This window comes from Chrysemys picta, chromosome 6 (genome assembly GCF_011386835.1).
Source record: "Chrysemys picta bellii isolate R12L10 chromosome 6, ASM1138683v2, whole genome shotgun sequence".
NCBI classification, from domain to species: Eukaryota; Metazoa; Chordata; order Testudines; family Emydidae; genus Chrysemys; species Chrysemys picta.
This window is the reverse complement of record NC_088796.1, coordinates 14,722,750-14,743,389: the sequence shown is the minus strand read 5'-3', so window position 1 is coordinate 14,743,389 and position 20,640 is coordinate 14,722,750. Positions and strand designations below refer to the sequence as shown.

At 47.6% G+C, this 20,640-nt stretch overlaps 1 protein-coding gene across 21 annotated transcripts in view; it reads right to left on the bottom strand.

Annotated features, from left to right (window-relative positions):
- Positions 1 to 20,640, bottom strand: part of CTIF (cap binding complex dependent translation initiation factor) — a 320,545-nt gene that overhangs the window by 244,816 nt on the left and 55,089 nt on the right. Inside the window, exon 1 of one of the 21 annotated variants that reach the window (XM_065549990.1) lies at positions 9,674 to 10,772. The exons of the other annotated variants lie outside the window; for them this stretch is intronic. The gene's annotated coding sequence lies outside the window, so the exon portion shown is untranslated. Of the gene's footprint in view, positions 1 to 9,673; positions 10,773 to 20,640 lie in introns of those variants that run through there. 21 annotated transcript variants of the gene reach the window in all.

Below are 20,640 nucleotides of genomic sequence, written 5' to 3'. Positions count from 1 at the left end.
CAGCTCCCAAAAACATTACAACTTCACTACCAGGCATAATGCAGCCTGGGGGACAATCAAAACCAAAGCCAGTCTTAGCTAAAGCAGAAAAGTTGAAAATATGCAAAGTCAACCACTACTTGACTCATGACAGGGACATTCAATGAAACTGAAAGGCAATACATTTAAAACTGATAAAAAGAAAAGCTTCTCACACAACACGTAGTCTGTGGAACACAGTGCCACAAGAGATCATGGATATTAGGATTCTAAAAAGGAGTATATGTTTATATGGGTAAAGAGAACATCCACGGTTACATTATTAGCAAGCTAAGAAAAGAAGAAATATAAACCCTCATGCTTGGCCACTGTCATTAGTTGTATACTGGGCTAGAAGAACCATTGGTCTGACCCAGTATGGCCAGTTTTATGTTCTTACACCACACCCTAGCTGACTGAGGATGGTAATGGGCAGGTCATTCCACACTTGTCCATTGTGGGGACTCAAGCACCTTCCCTCAGAAGCATATGATACTGTCCACTATAGGAGAAAGTCCGCTGCACTAGATGAAGCATTGAACTGCCTAATTTTGGCAATTAATTGATCTTTGACTATTAGCAGGTAAATATGCCCAATAGCCTGTGATGGGATGTTAGATGAGGTGGGATCTGAGTTACTACAGAGAATTCTTTCTTGGGTGTCTGGCTGGTGAGTCTTGCCCACATGCTCAGGGTTTAGCTGATCGCCATATTTGGGGTTGGGAAGGAATTTTCCTCCAGGGCAGATTGGCAGAGGCCCTGGGGGTTTTTCGCCTTCCTCTGCAACGTGGGGGGCACGGGGCACTTGCTAGAGGATTCTCTGCACCTTGAAGTCTTTAAACCATGATTTGAGGACTTCAACAGCTCAGACATAGGTTATTACAGGAGTGGGTGGGTGAGATTCTGTGGCCTGCGTTGTGCAGGAGGTCAGACTAGACAATCATAATGATCCCTTCTGACCTTAAAGTCTATGCGGCTATGAACTGATCCAGTATGCCAATTCTTTATCCAGCCATTACCCTGGAATAGGTTTAACATTTTCTCAATCAAAGAAACAACAATACCAGTAAAGGTCAGTGATCAGTGACTGTAAGCTTTACACTTTACTTAAGTGATCAGTAGAGACCTGCGCGGATACAAAATTTGTATCCGCAGCCAATCTACAAAAATGAACCGCCGATATAAAGCGGATATCCGCCGATTTGCAGGGCTCTAGTGAATAGAGTAGACCCCTGACCCTGGATGTCTGGGATCTTTCCCAATCTCTGCCACTACAAGTTTGAAAAGCTAAACACCTAAATAAACAACCTGAGTTTCAGAGCTGCTAAGCACTCTCAACTTCCATCAATGTCAATGAGAGCTTCACATGCTCAACACCTCTTAAAAGGAGACCACCTATTTAGGTGCCTAATTTAAGCACACAAATTTGAAAATGTTGGCCTAACTGACTTGGCCGAAGTCAAACAGCATGTTAGAAACAAGAGTTGGGAATAGAACCAAGCAGTAAGGCTACATCTACACTACAGGGGGCGGGGGGGTGTCGATTTAAGATACGCAAATTCAGCTACGCGAATAGCGTAGCTGAATTCAACGTATCGCAGCCGACTTACCCCGCTGTAGGGATGGCGGCAAAATCGACCTCTGCGGCTTCCCGTCGACGGCGCTTACTCCCACCTCCGCTGGTGGAGTAAGAGCGTCAATTCGGGGATCGATTGTCGCGTCCCGATGGGACGCGATAAATCGATCCCCGAGAGGTCGATTTCTACCCGCCGATTCAGGCGGGTAGTGTAGACCCAGCCTAAGAAAGAAGGTTGGCTGCATTTCCATTTTATACATTGGCGGAAAATGCACAAACAAAAGCCACAGAACAGGGTTAACTGCACTACTCTATCTTGCCCCACCTCACGCTACTCCAGCGAATTCTGAGTGCAAATGCAAATCACAAACTAACTATAGCCTCTTAATTTTCAACTGCAAAGCACAGCAGCATTCACATCTGAAAAAATAATGGAAGCCTCTTTGGAGCATTCACATTAACAAGGATCTAATTCAGTGGTGGGCAACCTCCGGCCCGTAGGGGTAATCCGCTGGTGGGCCGCAAGACAGTTTGTTTACATTGACCGTCCATGGGCACAGCCACCCGCAGCTCCTAGTGGCTGCAGTTCGCTGTTCCTGGCACCGCCACTTCCTGGCACCGCCACTGGGAGCTGTGGGCAGCCGTGCCTGCGAACGGTCAATGTAAACCAACTGTCTCGCGGCCTGCCAGCGGATTACCCCGACGCGCTGTGTGCGGCTTGCGGGCCACAGGTTGCGCACCACTGACCTAATTGCTAACAACCAGTTACACCTTACAGAACAAGGATCCGAATGCTTATGTCTTTGATGTCATAGGGACTCATTCAAAATCAGGGGTGAAAGTAACTTAAAGGACTTACCGGCACCCTGGAGTCCTGAGCGGGGGCGTGGCCTCAACCGGAAGAGGCGGGGCCTCCGCCGGAAGAGGTGGGGCCTTCCGAGATTTAAAGACCCTGAGGCTCCGGCTGTGGCTGGGAGACCCAGGGCCTTTAAATCACCCCGGAGCTACCAGCTGCAGAGGCGGCTGGGAGGTCCGGGGCGAATTAAAGGGCCCGGGGCTCCGGCCGCCGCGGAGCTCCGGGCCCTTTAAATCACCGCGTGAGCCCGGCTGCCGGAGCTCCGGCAGCACTTTAAAGGGCCCGGGGCTCCCCGCAGCTGCCGGAGCCCTGGGCCCTTTAAATCACCGCCACGGAAGCCAGTCCAGTCCGGCATGGCATACTGGCTCTTGCCGGTAGTCATACCAGACTGTACTGGCTTACTTTCACCTCTGTTCAAAATCCACTGAGTCTTTCCATTGACTTCAATGGCTTTGGGTCAGGCTCTTAAGGTGCAACTTGTGTTTGTTCCTGTTGCCTATTAATGAGAAAAAACAGGAGTTCTCACCTCTCTGTAGGCTACATATGCAGGGTTCGGTCCACCACCATTTTGTCACGCCACTAATATTTCAAAGTATGAAATTATGAAGCAGATTTTAAGCCAGTTTGAGAGAAAAAATAAAGAAAAAAAAAATCCCTGTTCTCAACCTATCTAGCTCCCGCCTTCTGTCATTTCTGCCCAATTTTGTTATCTTTCTGAATCAGCTCAGAATGAACAGTTCTGGCAAAAGGACTTCATATGCTTACTGAATTGTTCCCAAATGTGCCCAGATTGTCAAAAAGGCTCATTATGTAGATCAGCATCACACATTAGCTCCATGAATATGATTCCAAGTCTTATTAAAAACAAAAAGAGCCTCAGAGGGAACGACACAGATAACAGGAGCTCAGCCCAGAGAGATATCTTGTTTCTCACCAGTGACGCCTCTAGCTAATTCATGCTCATTATTAAATGGAAACCACGGATGTGCTCTCAAAAGAATCCAGTCAAATCCTTAGCTGTGAGGATGGTGGCCATGATATATGGCCTCAAGAATGTGAGAGTGTGAGGCAATAAATAAGGGAGGGAATCTTCAAGAACGGGGGAAGATCTTACATGCACACAACCTACCAGGAAACAGAATAAGGTATCACCTATGTAGAACCCATTGCAGGATCACATAGCAGGTGGAGGGGAGACAGGACTCAAGTGAGCAGAGTTGGAGGCATCTCCCACCCTTTTTCATCCCAGTTGCTCATGGGATTTTTTTCCCCCTGCTGGAAATCTGGCAAGACATTGATGTATATCACGGTGTGTCTTCCTGTCTCTTCCTATCCAACAGAAAGGCTCTTTTGGCCTCTATATCTGTATTTTTTTATCTAGATTCACAAAATATATATATTACATACACAGTTCCAGTTTGTTTGAATCAGCCTTTAGTTCTAGAGTGTCGCAGGACGCAGCTTGGAAGAGCTGCATTATACAGAGTGATTTTTTTCTTGTAAAGGGATTCCCGATTTCTTCTGCTAGCACCCAGTTTTATCTCTCTATCGATAAGTGCAGCAGTTCACTAGAGCCACACTAGCCTGATCGTTATGGCAGGGGGCAGTAGGGCACTCGTGTAGACACTTCATGTTTTCTATATTCTTCTCAAGCCTCTGTGTTTACTGCTCCCCTTGTCTCCTCCCACTTCCAACTTCACACCTTCTTCTATGCTGCATCCTTCTCTTGGACAGGTCTCCCAATTATTGTTCAACCAAGTGCCCTCACTCTCCTATTTCAAGCCACCTTCACAAACCTCATCCGTACCAGAAATGTCTGCCAGCCAGTCTTGGTTTGTTCACCACACTACATCCATTTGGGCCTTCAGAACATGAGCTCTTCTGGGCAGGGACCCTTTTGTTGGCATAAGTATTTATTTTTGCTTTGCACATCTTGTATCTGTTTTCATACACTTACATTGCTGATGAACAACAGTCACGCACACTGACAAATCTGTGGGTCCCCCGACCTAGTGCTGTAAAAGTTTCACAGGCCCCTGACACAGCATTCATTCCATGCGTAACAGCTTGCTGCTCTGATGAAAATCCCTGGGACATCTGCTTCCTGGCATGAGAATTCCAGTAAGACTGGGATTTCAGAATTCACTCCACTGAGCTGGTCTCAAGCAAGCCACCCCTAAAGAAAAGGGATTGAGATCCTGGGATTCAAGGGGCAGCACCCTCCCCTTAACAATCCCTTTGGTAGCACAAAAAATTAAAGACAGGCAGGCTCTTTCATCACAGCAGGGAGGCCAGTAACGGCTAAATCAATTCAACTAAACCAGGAAAGGCTTTCCTCCCCGTATTGATGCCTGGCTTCTCTCTCCCCTCTCATAAATTAAGTACCACAATGCATTGCCCCAGGCAACAGTTAACCCACCATATACTTGCTATATTGGCTGCTTCTACCAGCTACAGAAGGATGTATAACACTAAGGTTTGGGGCTAGTCTACACTAGAAGCGCGACAGCAGCACAGCTGTGCTGCTGTAGCACATCCGGCAGGGTTACCGGCTGGGTTTTTTTATGGATTTGCCAGTTGCCAGAAAAATAATCTGACAGGTTTGGTTTTTTTAACATGGGTTTAAAGATGTGCATTATTATCACAATTCACTGGGATATCTAATATTAAAAGCGTCTGCGTCCAGCTAACGATGATGCAGTGTTCCCAATTCCGCAGTTTCAGCAACAACAGATCAAAACTTTGAAAATACAGCAGCGGTCTGCCCATCAACATGCAAGCCCACCGCGTATATGTGCGCGAGAGAGGGTTTGAGTCACATGAGAGTCAGGAGACATGCAGTGTTACCAATCTTATCTATATGTGTTATCTCTCTAGATACAATAAGTGGCTGTTGGGAGGGGTTATGGAGTTGCCTTGTGTTTGGGGTTGCAACAGGCTTACCTTGCGGGGAAGTGGGTGCCTTTTTTTTTGCATTTCAAAAGGTGGTAACTCTAACGTCTGGGAAAGAGAGAGCTTTCCCGTTGGCATAATAAAACCACCTCCACGACAGGTAGGAGCTATGTCAGCAGGAGACGCTCTCCCTCTGGCATACCGCTGTTCACACCCACGCTAAAGTCGGTATAATTTACGTCACTCAGAGGGGTGGCTTATTCACACTCCCGAGCGATGCAAGTTACACCAACATAAGTGGTAGTGTGTACAAGCCCTTGGTCGACACTGCCGGTTTATGTCAGTATAACTAAGTCACGCAATGGTATGGAAAATTCACACCCCTGAGCGACAAAGTTATACTGTACTGACCTAATCCCTGGTTTAGACAGCACTGGGTTGATAGGAGGGCTTCTCCCATCAACATAGCTACTGCCTCTGGAGGTGGAGTATCTATACCGACTGGAGAAGCTCTCCCATTGGCATAGGTAGCATCTTCACTTCGCGCTACAGTGGTGCTGTAAGTATAGACAAGCCCTAGAGATATACAATAAATGGCAATATGATGAGTAAATATTTTAGAAGAGCCTTCCATATCGCACTATATCCATTATGATGAATATCACCCAAACCACGGTTATACTTATCAATGTGACAGCCTGTGGAGTGAAATGGTCAGAGAAAAAGGACACTGATCGCACTTGCTGGCTACTAGCGCTATGCTCTATCTGATCTAGTGGATAGTGTCTCCAACTGAGAAGCAAGAGACCTGGGATTATAGTCCTGCCTCTGCCACTGGCTTGCAGTGTGAACTTGCATAAATCATTTACAGTAACTTCCTTATGCTTTGGCTTCACCATCTGTAAAATAGGCATCATAATGCTAAACCCTCCCCCCACCCCTTTCTGTTAAGTGCTTTAAGAGATCTTACTCCATGGCACCCCTTATGCTTGGAACAGCTTTTAATCAGGCTTTAAATTAGAATGTATTAATCAGGCTTCCCTCTCCACTTCAATCAAATGAGTGTGTTAAAACATTTTTTAAAAAACCAATTTAACCCATAAAAGGGTACGCTCCACCAAGAACAGGACAAGAAGCACTCACCTAAGTCTGCAGCAAGGGAGATTCAGGTTAGACATCTGGAAAAAAAACTTTCTAACTGTAAAGGATAGTTAAGCACCGGAACAGGTTAGCTAGGGAGGTGATGGAATCCCTATTACTGGAGGTTTTTAAGAACAGGCTAGCCAAACACCTGTCAGGGATGGTCTCGGTGTTTTTAATCCTGCCTCAGCATGGGGGGGATGGACTAGTCCAGGGTTTCTCAGCCCATGGTCAGGAGACAAAATTGGGTCACCAGAATGTTTCAAAGGGTCGCGTGGCAGCTCCTGTCCCATGTCCTGGCTGGGCCTGCCTCCCTCCTCCAGGCACTGCAACCTCTGGGGTCTCAGCGCCACTCAGGTGTGGCCCAGCCAACATCAGGATGGCAGTCTGGGTAAGCCAAATTTGAGTGAGTGGTACGGCAACCCCATGAGCCAGGTCACAACTCCAGTCACACCAATTTGGTCCAGTCAGGAGGAGGACGGGCCAAACCTGAGCGGGGCTGCAACCCTAGAGGGCTTTTGTTCAGAGGGTTCCCTGAGCCAATTTCCCGGTTTAAATAGCCGGTGTGGACCAATCAGGTGGTTTCTCTTGCTCTGACCTCTTCAGGTAGTATATCCGGTAGTGCCTAACCCTCCAGTAATTGTTGGATACCACTCTGGGTGGCGGTGTGGAGACCTGCAGAGCCTTGCAATGTCCAGCTGTTATGCCAGTCATTTAGGGCATAAGCTCTTTAGAAGTGGCAACTGCCTTAGAATCATAGAATACCAGGGTTGGAAGGGACATCAGGAGGTCATCTAGTCCAACCCCCTGCTCAAAGCAGGACCAATCCCCAACTAAATCATCCCAACCAGGGATTTGTCAAGCCTGACCTTAAAAACCTCTAAGGAAGGCGATTCCACCACCTCCCTAGGTAACCCATTCCAGTGCTTCACCACCCTCCTAGTGAAAGAGTTTTTCCTAATATCCAACCGAAACCTCCCCCACTGCAACTTGAGACCATTACTCCTTGTTCTGTCATCTGCTACCACTGAGAACAGTCTAGATCCATCCTCTTTGGAACCCCCTTTCAGGTAGTTGAAAGCAGCTATCAAATCCCCCCTCATTCTTCCTTCTGCAGACTAAACAATCCCAGTTCCCTCAGCCTCTCCTCATAAGTCATGTGCTCCAGCCCCCTAATCATTTTTGTTGCCCTCCGCCTTCTAAGTGTTTTCAATGAAGCACGTGGCCTGTGTGCTGACATTATCAAATAAGAATACAGGGATGAGAAAAGCTATGTAGGTGCAAATCATTAATAATAATCATTAATTTAAGCAGAGATTTGTTCTACACAAGCAGAAAGAGTAGACTCTATGATATACTATCTCCTAGAATTTGAAGGGACCTTGAAAGGTCATCGAGTCCAGCCCCCTGCCTTCACTAGCATGATGATTCTTTATACTTACTGAATAAGTGCAAAGACAACAGTTGTTTTTTATACAGTATGTTTATTCCTTTGGTAATAGGATGTGCATAAGGGGAGCTCAGATGGCATGTGCTTGGTCATGTGTTCCACTAGGGGGAGCATGGAAGCAGCATCAGCAAGAGAGGCCAGTCCACCTAGCGAGCCTATGAATGACTGACGAAAATCAGGGCTGGGACAGGAAATGGGGTGACCAGTCAGCAAGTGTGAAAAATCGGGATGGGGGTGGGGGGTAATAGGAGCCTATATAAGAAACAGACCCCAAAATCAGGACTGTCCCTATAAAATCGGGACATCTGGTCACCCCAGGAGAAAATAAGCAAGGCCAGACAGAGAAAGCACCGCAGGTTCCCATCCTCAGCAAGGCTGTCTCAGAGCTTGCACAGAATTGGGAGGAGGCTGAAGAGCAACTAGAATAAGGAGGAGACTGAAGGGCAGAAGAGGACAAGACACAGAGAATAGGGTGACAGGTGTCCGGTTTTCGATCGGAACACTCAGTCAAAAAGGGATCCTGAAGGTCCGGTTGGCGTTGGCACTGTGCAGCCTTCATGCCGCGCGGTTCCTGGAAGCAGCGGCATGTTCCCCCACTGGCTCCTATGTGTAGAGGCAGTCAGTGGACTCCGCACGCTCCCAAGCGCTGCCCCCACAGCTCCCATTGGCTGGGAACCGCAGCCAATGGGAGCTGCGGGGGTGGCGCCTGCGGACGGGGCAGCACGCAGAGCTGCCTGGCCACACCTCCGTGTAGGAGACGGAGAGGGGACATGCCATTGCTTCCAGGAGCTGATTGAGGTAAACGCCTCCCGGAGCCTGCACCCCTGAGGGTCCCCCCCACAAGCCCCAACCCCCTGCCCCAGCCCAGATCCCCCTCCCGCCCTCTGAACCCCTCAGTCCCAGCCTGGTGCATCCTCCTGCACACCAAACCTCTCATCCCCAACCCCACTCCAGAGCCCGCACCCCCAGACAGAGCCCTCACCCCCTCCTGTATCCCAACCCACTGCCTCAGCCCAGAGTCCCTTCGTGCCCCTGAACCCTTCGGTCCCAGCCCAGAGCACCCTCCTATATCCCAAACCTCTCATCCCCAGCCCTACCCCAGAGTCTGCACTCCCTGCCAGAGCCCTCACCCCCCCGACACACTCCAACCCCAGCCCAGAACCTCCTCCTGCACTCCGAACCCCTCAGCCCCAGCCCGGAGCCCCCTCCTGCACCCCAAATCCCTCATCCTTGGTCAGAGCCCAACCCCCTGCTCCAGCCCAGAGCCCCCTCCTGCATCCTGAACCCCTTATTTCTGGCCCCACTCCGGAGCCCACACCCCCAGCCGGAGCCCTGGCTCCTCGCGCACCCCGAGCCAGCCCGGTGAAAATGAGCAAGTGAGTGAGGGTGGGGAGACGAGCAACAGAGGAAGGGGGGATGGAGAGAGCGGGGGCAGGGCCTCGGAGAAGGGGCAGGGCAAAAGTATCTGGTTTTGTGCGAGTAAAAAGTTGGCAACTTTGATAGAGAATTCAAATAGGAAAAGACGGGGGGCGGGGAGGTGAGAACAACATATGGGGAATTCATAAGGGGATGCAAAGCGGGAGAATTAGCAAAGCAGGAGTGAATTTTGACAAAGATACATGAGGTATTTAAAAAACATTTCCCCACTCCCCCCACCTTGGGAAAGGAAATCCCCAAGCCCCCCTCCAAGCCCAGAGGATGTCCCTGCGTTTTACTTTTTGTGTCCCTCCCAAAGACTCACGTTGCAGCAACCCAGATGCTTCCCGAACAGCCAGAGAGTTGCTGCGCTGCAGAGTGACAGGAGATGGTCTGTCCCACTAGGTCTGAGCAGAGTTACTTGGATTTCTCTGCTTCTGCCCACAGTCCTGGCTCATCAGTCTCCCTGTAGTGAAAGGCCCTCTCTGGTCACTAGGCCAAAAAACCTGCTGCCTTAGCACTCCCATTGGCTAGGTCTTTCTGCCTGCACTGACTGATTTCTTTTTGCAACCAATCCGTGCGCCAGCTCAGCATATAACAAACCAAACCAAACTCTGGCATGTGGCTGTCATCCAAACCTAGTATGATGCAAACCACTGCACACTTGCTTCTCTGCTCTATCCGAGGCAGGGCCCAGGCTTGCTTGCAGTTCGGACGTTAGCAATAGTGACAGGTGCTAATGGTAATATCATCATCAACCTTACACGGTCTACACAGAAAGCAAAGAAACGGTTTGTAACATGTTGCAAACATCATCATCAATTTCTTATCAACCGGTGGCATGCAACTGAATGAAGTGAAAACAAACAACCACCACCACTACCACAGAATAATTGCTGTTGCCTAGCAGGTGGGTGGAAGTGCCTGGCAGTATAATAGAAATGTTAAACTCCCACAGCTGGGGGAAAAGGGGACTGAGGCTAAAGGTACATAAACCTCATGTGGTTTATATTGGACAGCTTACCCACTATCTAACAAAATCATAACTAAAGCTGCATGTCTGTCATGGAGGTCTTGGATTCCAGGACTTTCTGTGACCTCCGTGACTTCTGCAGCGGCCGGTGCAGCTGGCTCTAGGGCTGTGCTTGGGCAGCCCCTAGGCCAGCAGCAGTTTGGTTGTGGGAGGGGGTTCAGGGCTGGGGTAGGAGTGCGGGGTGGTGCTTACCTCCGGGGGGGCTTATCGGAAGCAGCCGGGATGTCCCTGCAGCTCCTAAGTGGAGGAGCCAGGGGCTCTGGTTCCCAGCCAATGGGAGTTGCAGAGCCGGCGCTCATGGTGGGGGCAGCACGTGGAGCCCCCCCGGCCTTCCCTCCCCCTAGAACCTGCAGTTACATGCCAGCCGCTTCCAGGGAGTTGTGCAAAGCCAGGTAGGAAGCCTGCTAGCCCTGCCAACCCCGCCCCAGCACCAGTGGGGGTCCCAGGCCGACACCACCCCACCCCCAGCACCAGAAGGGGCCCTGGGCCACCCGCCACCACCCACCCCCAGCACCAGCAAGGGTCCTGGACCGCCCACCACCATCCTCCCCGCCCACAGCACCAGCGGGGGTCCCAGGCCACCCACCGCCACCTGCCACCACCACCCCAGCACCAGCGGGGGTCCCAGGCCGCCCACCACTGCCCACTTCCCCCAGAGCACCCCCAGCTCAAGTTTTAGTTAGGGTATATAGTACAAATCATGGACAGGTCACAAGCTGTGAATTTTTGTTTACTGCCTGTGACCTGTCCATGACTTTTACTAAAAATACCAGTGACTAAAACGTAGCCTTAAACATAACACATACTGAACACTTCCCTAGCACTCTATAGCCTTGTCTTCACTGGGAAGTTTACTTGAGTTATAACTAAACGCTGGTCCTAACTCTAGTCTTGTGCATATATAAAAACCTTTAACTTTAGAGCAGTGGTGCTTTTAACTTCAGTTCACTGGCCCAAGAGGGGACATAAACTAAAACCTGAGCAAGCACAACTCGTAAGCTGCTAATATGACCACTCTGTAGTGCAGACGTAGGCTAGCACAACTGAAGTGCCACTAGTTCTCCCATGCTTTCCCACAATTCCCCCCATGTGCCCAGAACAGACAGACAAGTTCTTCCACAACCCACAGGGAAAGAATTCATAGAGGGGCTCAGCGTAAGTACAGCACATAGGACCACGGGATGTGGCCCCAGAAGTGTTAGCAGCACACATCAATGGCAGTGTGGACACAGCATTTGGAGCGTAATTTCACAGTGTTCAGAGTAGCAGCCGTGTTAGTCTGTATCCGCAAAAAGTCTCTAAGGTGCCACAAGTACTCCTGTTCTATTTCACAGCGTGGCCATTGTTATTCAAAGTAGGCTTTCTCCACTTAACTTCATGGAAGACATACCCGAAGGGCCGTACCCATAACTAAACCCCACAACAGCCCTGTGAGGTTGGTAGGTATCTTTTTACTTCCTTTACAGATGGGGAAAACAGACACAGAGACGTGAAAAGTAACCTACAAAAGGAAAGAAGTTGCACTTGCCATTTTTTGCTTCCTTATGACACCCAAAAATGATGTCTGCATTTCTTTGACGTTAGAAACTCAGGCCTTGTGCATGCTGCTTTTCCTAGAAGCTTCGAGGTGGGAGCTTAAGAGCTAGCAGGGTTATGACATTACAAGTATCAAAGAAATAAAATCTAATTCATTGAGAGGGGAAGTGTTTTTTTTTTTCACCTCAGACAGTCTTTGTTAAAACCTATTTAAATCAAATGCCTGATACAATCTCTTTGTTAAACACTCAGTCTAGCCAGAACTTCCTGATGCAGGTGCCTAAAGACTACAACACACCCATAAATTCCAGAAGAGTTAAGGAGAACTGCAAGAGCTCAGCTCATCTGTCAATCAAGGAGCTTTGATTTAGATGCCTAGATATGGATTTAGGTGACTAACTTTAGTGAATAATTTGAAACGTTTGGTCTCCACACTCCTAACCCTTCAACTGAGTGCTGACAAAGTCGCCACTTTAGATCTCTGGTCCTCCATGGAGACCTCCAGCAAAATCAGAGAATTTAGGATTACATTTCTAAAGGTTTTAAAAAAAATACCTCAAGCCTCTCAGGCCTCCTTTACCCATCAGAAAGAAGCAGGTCACCCTTCAGCTACTTGCCCAAGGCTGTAGAGTAAGTATTTGTCTGAGCTGAGCTGGAATTAAGAATTTTGGGCTCAGAGTTATTCCACTGGCCTCCTAGTCCTAACCACGGCGTCTAGTTTGCTCATTGTGTCAGATTCTTCTCTGAAAACTCATGTTAAGAAATTGTGCTTCGTAGACTTTATTTAGAGTTTCTGATTATTTGATTCTCCTGGATGTGTGTGCTTGAGAATCAATATCCTTTACCAACACTAAAACACCTTGAAGGATAGCAGAGAGTGCTCCAGGATATTGTCTTGAAACATACTTACGGCCTAATGTTTAAAAAAGGTAACAATATAAAGTAGAAGCCCACTTGCACATCTACTTTTGCACATGTATTTTGGATACATACATTGGGAACTGTTGCACATGTACAAGGCTGTGCAGGTGCCTATCTAGCCATGTGCACATGCAAAGCCGGAGACCTAACTTAAAGACAGGCCTTTAACCAGGTCAAAAGTCTTTGACTATTTCATTACATCAGTGCAAGCACGCATGACTTAAAGTGCCCCGACAAATGGACAGGAACAGCCCATCCTCACACAACTCCCCCAAAACCCCTCAAGCTGGCACCTATACACAACTAAGGCCTGATCTACATTAGAAGGTTTTACCAGCAAAACCTTCCTTCATGCCTTGCATATAACCACACTTTATTTTGAGTCCTGCTGACAAAACCCTCCATTTTTGCCACTATAGTTACTCCCCTTCCTTGAGTGACATAATCCCTCAATCCTATATTCCCTTGACCCCAAATTCACACAGTCCCCTTAGAAGACGGAGGGTGTCCTGCAAAAATTTCCTACAGGGTAGTGCACCAGAAGATGGTGCTGAAGATACTGGGATGCCTGCTCAGGGTGCAATACCTCTTTTGCCAATACACCCTGATGCTGGGTGGACACACCAGGTGGACACACACCAACACAAGCAGCCAAGTATGAGCGCACTCCAGTGAAACAATTTTTGTTGGAAGCACTATGCCAGCAGGACTCTTGCAGTTAAAGCTTTCTAGTGTGGGCAAGGCCTGAGTAACTCAGGCAAGACCACCTTCAGAAGAGAACTTGTCTTTTAAAACAAAACAACAAGGAGGAGGAGACTGTCGTGGTCCAGTCGGATTTGCTTCAGCATTCTTGCACTGCACACCTCATGACACTCCGAGCTTATGGATGTCACTGATACATGACAGCTGCTTGGCTTCTGTCATGTTATTGATGGTTCATGCATCCCCGGGCACCAGAAACCATACACAGGAACGGAAGGATGATGGAATAAATAAAACCTGCAGCCAGCCATTGGAACATCAATATCCAAGAAGTCAGATCCAGAATCACATTTGTAATAAGCCTAAATGCAAAGCCGAATTAGAAATGAGTCAAAGACAGTAGCTCAGAGTTTACATTTCGATATTTAACATCTGGTACCCTTGTAATATATTGGCTAAGAGACAACAAATCCAGATTGCATACAGAAGGCGCTGATGCCACTTGTGGGTGTATTATAATGTCTAGATGGCAGGACTGGTTACCCCTCTCTTGCATTTTTATTTTAAATAAAAACTATTTCTGCAGTTTGTCCGATTATGCAGTCAGCTAACTTTGTATTTGAGTTTGGTAGTAAGGTAGTCACTCTTCTCATTCAGTAAGATGCTTCATCATTTTAGAAAGGCACATTGCTAATTGGTTATTGCTGAAAACCTGCTAGATTAGAGGGAAAGAGCATAGTGGTGCTAGAACAGCTCATTAAAAGGAAATTCTGAGAAGGCAAACCAGTCGTCTCTTGGCATGGCTCAGATACCATGGTGATGGGCAGCTGTACAAAACTTTAAAATACACAGATGCTTAAGGTTATTCTACACTAAGCCAAGGAATTGTTGCAAAGGCATTACCTGGCAACCACCAAAGCGCATTAAGGGTTTGATCCTGAATCACGAACTTCACTAGGAGCAGGCCTTCACACAGCACCGCAGTTTTCGGTGCATCCACACATAGCACACCTTGCAGTCACTGTTACATCAGAGTGCCCAGCAACATGGCTGGAAGCAAATGCTTTGGGCTGATTTCTTGGGCTCCACACTGTGGGACTGAGATAGGAAGACTGGCTAAACCAGCACAACTGGCTAAACGTGTCGTCCCTGGGCAAAAAACACTGTGGATTTATTGGGTTAGCGAGAATTAGGCTAACCAGTACAATGGAATCTTTGAAAGCTCCTGGACTGACACCAGCACATGAACATTGTGCAAGTATTGCAAGGCTACGTGGCACCCCAGCCAATGGCTTGCTGCAATATTTGACAGCATAGTATAAGCAGGGCCTGACAGTGCCCTTCTCACCTGCCAAGCAACAGGGTTCCAGCTGCTCACAGGCAGAAGAACATTCTCATACGTTTGAGCTTTGTGGCTTATTCTTCTCTAAACAGCAGCCAATAAGAAAAGCACCCCATTGCTTAGACTGCAAGTTCGGCCGGGCGGGGCGCTCTCATTTCAGGAGTGAACAATGCCAAGAACAATGGCACTGCAACCCCTTGACTGGGGCACCTAGATGCTACTGCAGTACAAAACAAGGAGAAAACCCACTGGGTTTTAGTTCCCCAACTTACACACTTCTTGGAGCACAGAGTAAAATTGAAGGTGACTAGTGCAGTGACTCTGCAGCCACAACTTCAGCCAGATGTAGCTCAAATACAGTCGTAGAGATCAGAATCAGCTTGATCCAGGGGCAAGGACGGAAGATCAGGTTGGGATTTTGACCTACTGCTTCTTTACTCGCCTACCTTTCCCCTTATACACCCATCCCAAGGAAGAAGGGGTGAACTGGGAGATAAAGCATTGCTTCACTGAAAGTACACAAAGCCCATATTTTCAGTACTATAAAGCTTTGAGAGCAGGGGGAAGCAATTCAAAGTCAAATTAAATACACCAAACCGCAATTTGCCTAGGTCACTAAATAACCAGCACATAATGTCTTCCAACCTGGTCTGGACTAGAACCAGTAACGTAGGAGGGGAATGCCCCTCTCAGGACTTCTCTTTGATTTTTTCTAAGGGCCTGCACCAGTATTTTCAAAGGGCTTCCATTGGTTTTTTTCAGCAGTGCAGTTCCACCTATGTAGCTGCACCAAACCCCTAGAATAGACACACCGCACTGATGGCAGCTTAGCCCAGTTTGAAACTGAAGTAAACTGAACTGGTGCAAGTCCCAGTTTAAATTGGTGCTGTGTGTCTACATTAGGAGTCTGCAGCTTCACTCATGGAGCTACCCCTTTAAGGGAGAAAAAAGCAAGCAAAACCCAGCCCAGACCCTAAAGGTCCTATCTTGAGGGTATCTAAGCACTGGGATAGTTCCAGTGACTAATCTGAAGAGCATCACCTATAATGTAGTGAATAGTCCAACCTACTTACCTGCACTGGAAAGGAGTCCAAGTGTTAATATAAGACCTGAACCCAGAAGCAAGAATGTTACCAAATGAGCTAGATTGATACCTTGGAAATCCTAGGATTATTCTCTGAAAAAAATTGCATTTGCTTCTACAAGTGCATCCTTCCTACCACTGAAACAAGACCTGCAAAGAAAGGAGTTGGCAGATTGCATAATGCACACAAGCACCTAAAGCTATGACCCTATGTAATTAAGCATGTAGTCTGTAATTGGCATTGCTAGCAAAGAGAAGGATCTGTTTGCAGAGGAGATGGTATTTACTTGGCACCTAGAGTCCTGCTAAACTGGCATAACACCTTCTGACTGGGCCCAATGCCATCCGCGAAGTGATCAAAGAGCTCAGGCAGCGAAAGACCAGGTATATGCACAGAGTATTAACACCACACTAATAGGTGCTTTGGAATAGTGAGAGAGCAAGTTGTGTAGACTCCCCACACCCACGGTGCCCCTTATAGCGAGCTCAGGTGGGAAGAAAGGTAACTGTGTAAGGATGAGGTTTTGAATGGTGAATCGGGGTTCCGTCCCACAGGAGGAAAGCATTGGGATGCCTTTGTATATGAAATATTTACGCCACAGCTCCTTTTTACAGGAGGCACCTGAGATCTTGGTGAAAACTGCTCTGCTATGGCAAATTCCACAGGACAATAAGGATTTTAGCGATCTGTCAAAGCAGTTCTGAGTTCTAGCAAAAACCTCTCTTAAACAACTCGGTATGGTGCACAGCCGGGTCTGGGTCCTCATGCAATGTAATTTCTGAGGAGTCCAGCCCATAGAGAAGGAATTTCACACTGGAAGAGACTTTAATGAATATTTTAAAAAGCAATTAGCTTATCTGGTGTCTTTACTCCCTTTGCCCTACACTTTTGGTCTATTCAGATATTTGTGCTTGGAAACAAGAGTGTTTCTTAACAGCCCAGCTCCTCTGCCAGGCAGGGAGAGGTGACCTTGTGTTTGGGACGTATGTTGTCAAGAAAGAGGACAAAAAAAAGAAAACACAATGTTGCATCACAATCCATCATCCCGACTTCAGGATCGAGGAGCAAGGCCATTGTTTATTATTATTTATTGTTTGCATTGCGGCAGCACCTAGCGTCTAGTCATAGACCATGGCTCTTTGTTATAAGAATGGAGGTATCAGCCCAGTATCCTGATGAAATTCTAACAGGCTACTAATATTACAGCAACCTAATATCCCTGGAGTCTCAGGGTGGATTCATTTTTGATTCTAAGCTGTTGTGTCATATACTGTGATCAGTTAAACTGCTGTGCTTTACACAAGAGGCAGCTGCAGTTCAATACTGGGTGAAGTCCCTGCTTCCAGGAGGAATGCACCCAAGGAGTAGCACCTCTGCCCCTAGACCCTTCACTTGTGGAGTGCCACAAGGATCATTTCTCTCTCTGGTCCTATTTAACATCTACATGCAGCCACTAAGTGAACTGGTCAGATGACACAGACTCAAATGCCAACACTATGAAGTTAACATGCAACTCTACCTATCCTTCACTTCATACAAGCGATACCACTACCACCGAGATGGCCCAGTTCTGGGATGTGATCAGCTAATGGATGAAGACTTGCCCGGTGAAGCTAAACCCCAGAATGATGGAGGTGATGTTGGTGGCCAGAGGAAACCATTCTGAAGAGCCTGCAGCCCTGGTGCACTCTCCTTCGGCTGATGGGATGCACACACTGTCAAGTGAGTCCGTACTTTAGGAGTGCTTCTGGGTCCCTCGCTGACACTAAGCTCTCACATAGCAGCACCAGTGAGTAACAATTTCTACCATCTCCAGTTGGCGAGGAGACACCAACCCATCTTGCGTATGATGACCCGGTTTTGGTCATACATGCCTTTTTGGCCTCAGATCAGGGCTACAGCAACATGATATACCTGGGCAGGAAACCATCACCCTTAGGGAAGGGTAACTAGTACAGCAGAGGTTCTCAGACTGGGGGTCAGGACCCCTCAGAGGGGTCACAAAGTTATTACATGGGGGGTCACGAGCTGTCAGCCTCCATCCCAAAACCCGCTTTGCCTCTAGAACTTATAATGGTGTTAAATATATTTAAAAGTGTTTTTAATTTATAAGGGGGTTCACACTCAGAGGCTTGCTATGTGAAAGGGGTCATCAGTACAAAAGTTTGAGAGCCACTGTAGCGCAGAATGCTCCTCGGTCACACAAAACTACTGCAAGCACATCGCACCTGTCCTCCACTCCCCACATTGACTTACCACAGAATATCCAATCAAGTTCAAGGTCCTTTTCTTCAGGGCCCTCCATGGCCTCAGCCAAGGGTATCGAAACAAATAAATCAACTCACTCTCCAGCATGAAGACCGTGGCCTAACAACTGTGCTCCTCAGGCATCATGGAACTTTTTACCACAACGGCAAAGTCAGTCCGTGCAGGAGACAGAGCTCTCCCAGGGGCCAATCCAAGACTGTGGAATGAACTCCCACAGGTATTAAGGGCCGTCATAAACCTCACCACTTTCCACTCCAAGCACAACGGGCATTTCTTGGACTTGCCTCTCCAATATCAACACAGAACAGAGTGTACGTTTGAAAAAAAATGCCCCAAAACCCCAAACTGTACCAAAACAACAAACCTCCACTGCATGCACAACTCTCACCCTAGAGAGAGGGGAGAGAATGAACCACAGAAAACACGTTAGCCATGTCACTGAATGCACTACTGAAAGGTGCTCAGATATGCTAATGAGGCCAGTATAAGGGCAGGTCTTCACTACAGGGGGGGGGTCATTTAAGATGCGCAAATTCAGCTACGCGAATAGCGTAGCTGAATTCGACGTATCGGAGCCAACTTACCCCGCTGTGCGGACGGCGGCAAAATCGACCTCCGCGGCTCCCCGTCGACGGCGCTTACTCCTACCTCCGCTGGTGGAGTAAGAGCGTCGATTCGGGGATCGATTGTCACGTCCCGACGAGACGCGATAATTCGATCCCCGAGAGATCGATTTCTACCCGCCGATTCAGGCGGGTAGTGTAGACCTAGCCCTAAGATCCTGTATAGAACTGAATAGTAATTTCTATATAGCCTATAAAGCTTCTTGGGATCTCTGGATGCCAGGAAGTGTATACATCAAGTTATAATTATCAAATGGTGCATTTTGGAAGTAATTTTGAAACTGGCCATGAAAAAAAAAAAAATCAACATCTGAATCCAGGGGATGCTAAATTTGACACCAATAAAGCTGCAGATAAAGTAATATTTTACCATATTTGTAAATCCAGTGATATTTCAAATTATGTCTAAATTAAAACATTCGCTATTTGCATATTCACTCACCTATATTGACACATTTGACAAGAGAAAAAACAAAGCACCACTCATTATTGTGCACTCCCCCCCTCCCAAAGGAAACGTGTTTTACAAATCAATCTGAACAAATGGCAGAAATGCAGTATTAAAACCTACACAAATACACATACACATACCCCTTTCCGAGAGCTCCTCTCAAAGCTACAGTGCCTGTCCTTCGAGATCTGAAAACTGCCATTAGCATATTCTGTTCACACCAGCAGCCTGGGTAGAATAGATCATGGCTTGAGGAAAAAAAAAAAAACTTACAGGACATCTACCCAGAGAGGCTGATATGAAAAATGCTCCTCCTCCAAAAGGGGTCCAAATACAGTGCCTTAGTGAGAAAGCGCCAAACTCCTATGTGCTGAGAGGGAGGTCAGCTAGCAATATGAACAATAGCACTTTCCCCAATAGCCGCTGTGAAACTGACAATTCTTGACAGTTTCGCTCTGCTGACAGGGCACCAACGCTTTTTGCAAACTAGGGCTGTGAACACCGGTGACATTTAAGGATCATTCGTGGTGCAGAAATCCTAAATTCAGGCAGAGCTCTGCCAAAGCAGAATTTATTCCACATTCCAGCATCACGCTGCAAATTCCCCAAATAGGAGTACAGCATAATAAATGCTGCTGTGACGATTTGATCCATACACAAGTTCGCACTCAAACATTTGACCACGTGCTTATGCATCAGCTACAGCCAGCATGTACTGTCTTTTGCAAATAAACAAAGGGAGACCATTACCAGAAACGAAATCTTTTCTTTAAAGGCACTCAGGCAACAGAATGGCCACTTGCGCTTTGAAAAGCCCCGTAATCCTAAAAGACACATCCAACTCCAGTTGAGATGTCAACACGCTGAAGTAATCCATACAGTAGGTCACCCATAGGGGAGGGGGTGGGCTGAATGAAACCAGGTCACATGATCAGAGGCAAGACAAGCACGGTCAACGACTAATCCCCTTTAAACCATTCCTACAGTTTGCTGGCAAACAGGATTTTTTTGCCTGCACAGAGACAGCCTACTAGAATTCAGAGTACATACCACAGCTGTGAGCCAAGCAAAATGGCAGAGCTGCTGCCCAGTCTCTCTCTCTCTCTCATACACACACACACCCTATTAACTATCACCTCAGCAACAAAAAGAAAGGAGGCACCCGTTAGCGGTCCACAGAACAAAAGCTTAGCTGACGTGAAGCAGGGAGAGCACTGGATTTTTAAGTAGCTGGCCTGCATGAATCTTGCAAACAAAGCTCCTAGTAGGGTGACCAGATAACAAGGGGGAAATATCGGGATGGGGGTGGGAGATAATAGGTGCCTATATAA